The 5,675-nt window shown below is 40.0% G+C and overlaps 1 non-coding gene across 1 annotated transcript; it reads right to left on the bottom strand.

Annotated features, from left to right (window-relative positions):
- Positions 1 to 974: 974 nt before the first annotated feature.
- Positions 975 to 1,082, bottom strand: LOC148563986 (small nucleolar RNA R71). Its single transcript, XR_015884663.1, has one exon. It is a non-coding gene; the product is annotated as a small nucleolar RNA R71 (small nucleolar RNA).
- Positions 1,083 to 5,675: the final 4,593 nt, after the last annotated feature.

Below are 5,675 nucleotides of genomic sequence, written 5' to 3'. Positions count from 1 at the left end.
TTCAATTAACTACTTGACTTTTTGGTTTATTATTAAAAATTTATTATTTCAATCATATCTTTTTCAAAACTACCTAACTAATTCTCTCTCTAATTTTCGAAAATCACCTTCCTTTTTTTTAAAATTCTTTTTGATTGACTAATTGTTTTAAATTTTAATTTTATTTTGTTTCTCTTTTAATTTTCGAATTTTAACTTTAATTTTAAATTAAAAACAAAAATATTTTTATTTTATTTTATTTAATTTTCGAATTCTTCCCTCTCTCATCTCCTTCTAATTATTTATTTATCTACTAACACTTCTCTTCTTCTTAAAAATTCGAACCCTCTCCCTCTTTCTGTGTTCGAATTTCTTTTCTTCTTCTACTCACATAAAGGAATCTCTATACTGTGACATAGAGGATTCCTCTTCTTTTCTGTTCTCTTCTTTTTCACATGAGCAGGAGCAAGGATAAGAACATTCTTGTTAAAGCTGATCCAGAACCTGAAAGGACTCTGAAGAGGAAGCTAAGAGAAGCTAAAACCCAACACTCTGAAGAAGACTTTACTGAAATTTTTGAAAAAGAAGTTGAGATGGCCAAAACCAATAACAATGGTGGAGGTGCAAGGAAGATGCTTGGTGACTTTACTGCACCAAATTCCAATTTACATGGAAGAAGCATCTCAATCCCTGCCATTGGAGCAAACAATTTTGAGCTAAAGCCTCAATTAGTTTCTCTGATGCAACAGAACTGCAAGTTTCATGGACTTCCATCAGAAGATCCTTTTTAGTTCTTAACTGAATTCGTGCAGATCTGTGATACTGTTAAGACCAATGGGGTTGATTCCGAGGTCTACAGGCTTATGCTTTTCCCGTTTGCTGTAAGAGACAGAGCTAGAATATGGTTGGACTCTCAACCTAAAGATAGCCTGAACTCTTGGGATAAGCTGGTCACGACTTTCTTAGCCAAGTTCTTTCCTCCTCAAAAGCTTAGCAAGCTTAGAGTGGATGTTCAAACCTTCAAACAGAAAGAAGGTGAATCCCTCTATGATGCTTGGGAGAGATATAAGCAACTGACCAAAAAGTGTCCTTCTGACATGCTTTCAGAATGGACCATCCTGGATATATTCAATGATGGTCTGTCTGAATTATCAAAGATGTCATTGGACCATTCTGCAGGTGGATCCATTCACCTAAAGAAAACACCTGCAGAAGCTCAGGAACTCATTGATATGGTTGCAAATAACCAGTTCATGTACACCTCTGAAAGGAATCCTGTGAGTAATGGGACACCTCAGAGGAAGGGAGTTCTTAAAATTGATACTCTAAATGCCATATTGGCTCAGAATAAAATATTGACTCAGCAAGTCAATATGATTTCTCAGAGTCTGAATGGATTGCAAGCTGCATCCAACAGTACTAAAGAAGCATCTTCTGAAGAAGAAGCTTATGATCCTGAGTTCCCTGCAATAGCAGAGGTGAATTATATGGGTGAACCCTATGGAAACACCTATAATCCCTTATGGAGAAATCATCCAAATTTCTCATGGAATGATCAACAAAAGCCTCAACAAGGCTTTAATAATGGTGGAAGAAACAGGTTTAGCAATAGCAAGCCTTTTCCATCATCCACTCAGCAACAGACAGAGAATTTTGAGCAGAATCCATCTAGCTTAGCAAATATAGTCTCTGATCTATCTAAGGCCACTTTAAGTTTCATGAATGAAACAAGGTCCTCTATTAGAAATTTGGAGGCACAAGTGGGCCAGTTGAGTAAAAGAGTCACTGAAACCCCTCCTAGTACTCTCCCAAGCAATACAGAAGAGAATCCAAAAAGAGAGTGCAAGGCCATTACCTTACTTGGTGTGGCCAAACCCAAAGAGGAGGAGGAGGACGTGAATCCTAGTGAGGAAGACCTCTTGGGACGTTCACTGACCAATAAGGAGTTTCCCTTTGAGGAACCAAAGAAATCTGAGGCTCATCTAGAGACCATAGAGATTCCATTGAACCTCCTTTTACCATTCATGAGCTCTGATGACTATTCATCTTCTGAAGAAGATGAAGACATTGTTGAAGAGCAAGTTGCTCAATATATAGGAGCAATCATGAAGCTGAATGCCAAATTATTTGGTAATGAGACTTGGGAGGATGAACCTCCATTGATCATCAAGGAACTAAATGCCTTGGTTCAGCAAACTCTACCTCAAAAGAAACAGGATTTGAGTAAATTCCTAATTCCCTATAACATAGGCACCATGACCTTTGAGAAGGCTCTGTGTGACATGGGGTCAGGCATAAACTTAATGCCACTCTCTGTAATGGAGAAACTAGGAATATTTGAGGTACAGGCTGCTAATTTCTCATTAGAGATGGCAGACAAATCCATGAAAATGGCTTATGGACAAGTAGCGGACGTGTTAGTAAAGGTTGAAGGCCTTTACATCCCTGCTGATTTCATAATCCTAGACACTGGGAAGGATGAGGATGAATCCATCATCCTTGGAAGACCCTTCCTAGCCATAGCAAAAGCTGTGATTGATGTGGACAGAGGAGAGTTGGTCCTTCAACTGAATGAGGACAACCTTGTGTTTAACACTCAAGGATATCCTTCTGTAACCATGGAGAGTAAGCATGAAAAGCTTCTCTCACTGCAGAGTCAACCAAAGCCCCCACAGTCAAACTCTAAGTTTGGTGTTGGGATGCCACAACCAAACTCTAAGTTTGGTGTTGAACCCCCACATTCAAACTCTAAGTTTGGTGTTGGGAGGTCCCAACAATGCTCTGAACATCTGTGAGGCTCCATGAGAGCTAACTGTCAAGCTATTGACTTTAAAGAAGCGCTTGTTGGGAGGCAACCCAATGTTATTTAACTATATCTATTTATTTTCTATTGTTATTTTATGTTTTTTTAGGTTGATGATCATGTGGAGTAACAAAAACTACTAAAAAATTAAAAACAGAATCAAAAACAGCAAAAGAAATAGCACACCTTGGAGGAAGAGCACTCTGGCGTTTAAACGCCAAAAACAAGCATCTGTCTGGCGTTTAACGCCAGAAACAAGCACCAAGCTGGCGTTTAATGCCAGAAACAAACATCAACCTGGCGTTAAACGCCAGTATTGCATACAAAGGGCATTTTGCACGCCTAATTGGAGCAAGGATGCTAAATCCTTGACCCCTCAGGATCTGTGGACCCCACAGGATCCCCCACAGGATCTGTGAACCCCACAGGATCCCCCACAGGATCTGTGAACCCCACAGGATCCCCACCTACCCTAACTCTCTCTTCACACCTTTTCATAACCCTCTTCCCCAAATACCCTTCACCAATCACCTCAATCACTCTTTCCCATCACCTCTTAACCACTCACATCCCTCCACTCTTCCCCATAAACCCCACCTACCTCCAAAATTCAAACTCTTTTCCCTCCCAAACCCAACCCTAATGGCCGAACCCTAAACCTCCCCCTACTCCTATATAAACCCCTCATTCCTTCTTCTTTTTCACCCAACGCAACCCTTTCTTCTTCCCCTTGGCCGAATACACCCCTCTCTCCCTCTCCTCCATTTTTCTTCCTCTTCTCCTTCTTTCTTTCTTCTTTTGCTCGGAGACGAGCAAACGTTTTAAGTTTGGTGTGGTAAAAGCATTACTTTTTGTTTTTCCATAATCATTAATGGCACCTAAGGCCAGAGAAACCTCAAGAAAGAGGAAAGGGAAGGCAATTGCTTCTACCTCTGAGTCATGGGAGATGGAGAGATTCATCTCAAAGGCCCATCAAGACCACTTCTATGAAGTTGTGGCCAAGAAGAAAGTGATCTCTGAGGTTCCTTTCAAGCTCAAAAAGAGCGAATATCCGGAGATCCAACAACAGATTAGAAGAAGATGATGGGAAGTTCTCTCTAATCCTATTCAACAAGTCGGGATCTTAATGGTTCAAGAGTTCTATGCAAACGCATGGATCACTAGGAACCATGATCAAAGTGTGAACCTGAATCCAAAGAATTGGCTTACCATGGTTCGGGGGAAATACTTAGATTTCAGTCTGGAAAATGTAAGGTTGGCGTTCAACTTGCCAATGATGCAAGAAAACGCATGCCCCTACACTAGAAGGGTCAACTTTGATCAAAGGTTGGACCAAGTCCTCATGGACATATGTGTGGAAGGAGCTCAATGGAAAGTTGACTCAAGAGGCAAGCCGGTTCAATTGAGAAGACCGGACCTTAAGCCTATAGCTAGAGGATGGTTGGAGTTCATCCAACGCTCAATTATTTCTACTAGCAACCGGTCTGAAGTTACTGTAGATCAGGCCATCATGATCCATAATATCATGATGGGGGAGGAAGTAGAAGTTCATGAGATTATACCTCAAGAACTCTATAAGGTGGCTGACAAGTCTTCCACTTTGGCAAGGTTAGCCTTTCCTCACCTCATTTGCCACCTCTGCAATTCGGCTAGAATTGACATAGAGGGAGACATCCTCATTGATGAGGACAAGCCCATCACTAAGAAAAGGATGGAACAAACAAGAGATCATGGACCTCAACAAGAGCATGAGGAAATTCCTCACCATGAAATCCCTGAGATGCCTCAAGGGATGCACTTCCCTCCACAAAACTATTGGGAGCAAATCAACACTTCCCTAGGAGAATTAAGTTCCAACATGGGACAACTAAGGATGGAGCACCAAGAGCACTCCATCATCCTCCATGAGATTAGAGAAGATCAAAGAGCTATGAGGGAGGAGCAACAAAGATAAGGAAGAGACATAGAAGAGCTCAAGAGCACCATTGGTTCTTCAAGAAGAGGAAGACGCCACCCTCACTAAGGTAGACCCGTTCCTTAATTTCCTTATTCTTATTTTCCTATTTTTCGTTTACTATGCTTTATGTTTTATTTATGTTTGTGTCTTATTACATGATCATTAGTATTTAAGTGTCCATGTCTTAAAGCTATGAATGTCCTATGAATCCATCACCTCTCTTGAATGAAAACTGTTCTAAAAACAAAAGAACAAGAAGTACATGGTTTCGATTCATCCTTAAAAATAGTTTAATTATTTTGATGTGGTGACAATACTTTTTGTTTTCTGAATGAATGCTTGAACAATGCATATGCCTTTTGATATTGTGGTTTATGAATGTTAAATATGTTGGCTCTTGAAAGAATGATGAAAAAGGAAAAATGTTATTGATAATCTGAAAAATCATAAAATTAATTCTTGAAGCAAGAAAAAGTAGTGAATACAAAAGCTTGCGAAAAAAAAGAGAAGAGAAAAGAAAAATGGCGAAAAAAAAAAGAGAAAGAAAAAGAAAAAGCAAGCAGAAAAAGCTAAAAGCTCTTTAAACCAAAAGGCAAGAGCAAAAAGCCAATAGCCCTTAAAACCAAAAGACAAGGGTAATAAAAAGGATCCAAGGCTTTGAGCATCAGTGGATAGGAGGGCCTAAAGGAATAAAATCCTAGCCTAAGCGGCTAAACCAAGTTGTCCCTAACCATGTGCTTGTGGCGTGAAGGTGTCAAGTGAAAACTTGAGACTGAGCGGTTAAAGTCAAGGTCCAAAGCAAAAAAAAGAGTGTGCTTAAGAACCCTGGATACCTCTAATTGGGGACTTTAGCAAAGCTGAGTCACAATCTGAAAATGTTCACCCAGTTATGTGTCTGTGGCATGTATGTATCCGGTGGTAATACTGGAAAACAGA

The sequence above is a fragment of the Arachis ipaensis genome, chromosome B5 (assembly GCF_059453495.1).
Source record: "Arachis ipaensis isolate K30076 ecotype BB chromosome B5, ASM5945349v1, whole genome shotgun sequence".
NCBI classification, from domain to species: Eukaryota; Viridiplantae; Streptophyta; class Magnoliopsida; order Fabales; family Fabaceae; genus Arachis; species Arachis ipaensis.
This window is presented reverse-complemented; position numbering and strand designations above follow the sequence as displayed.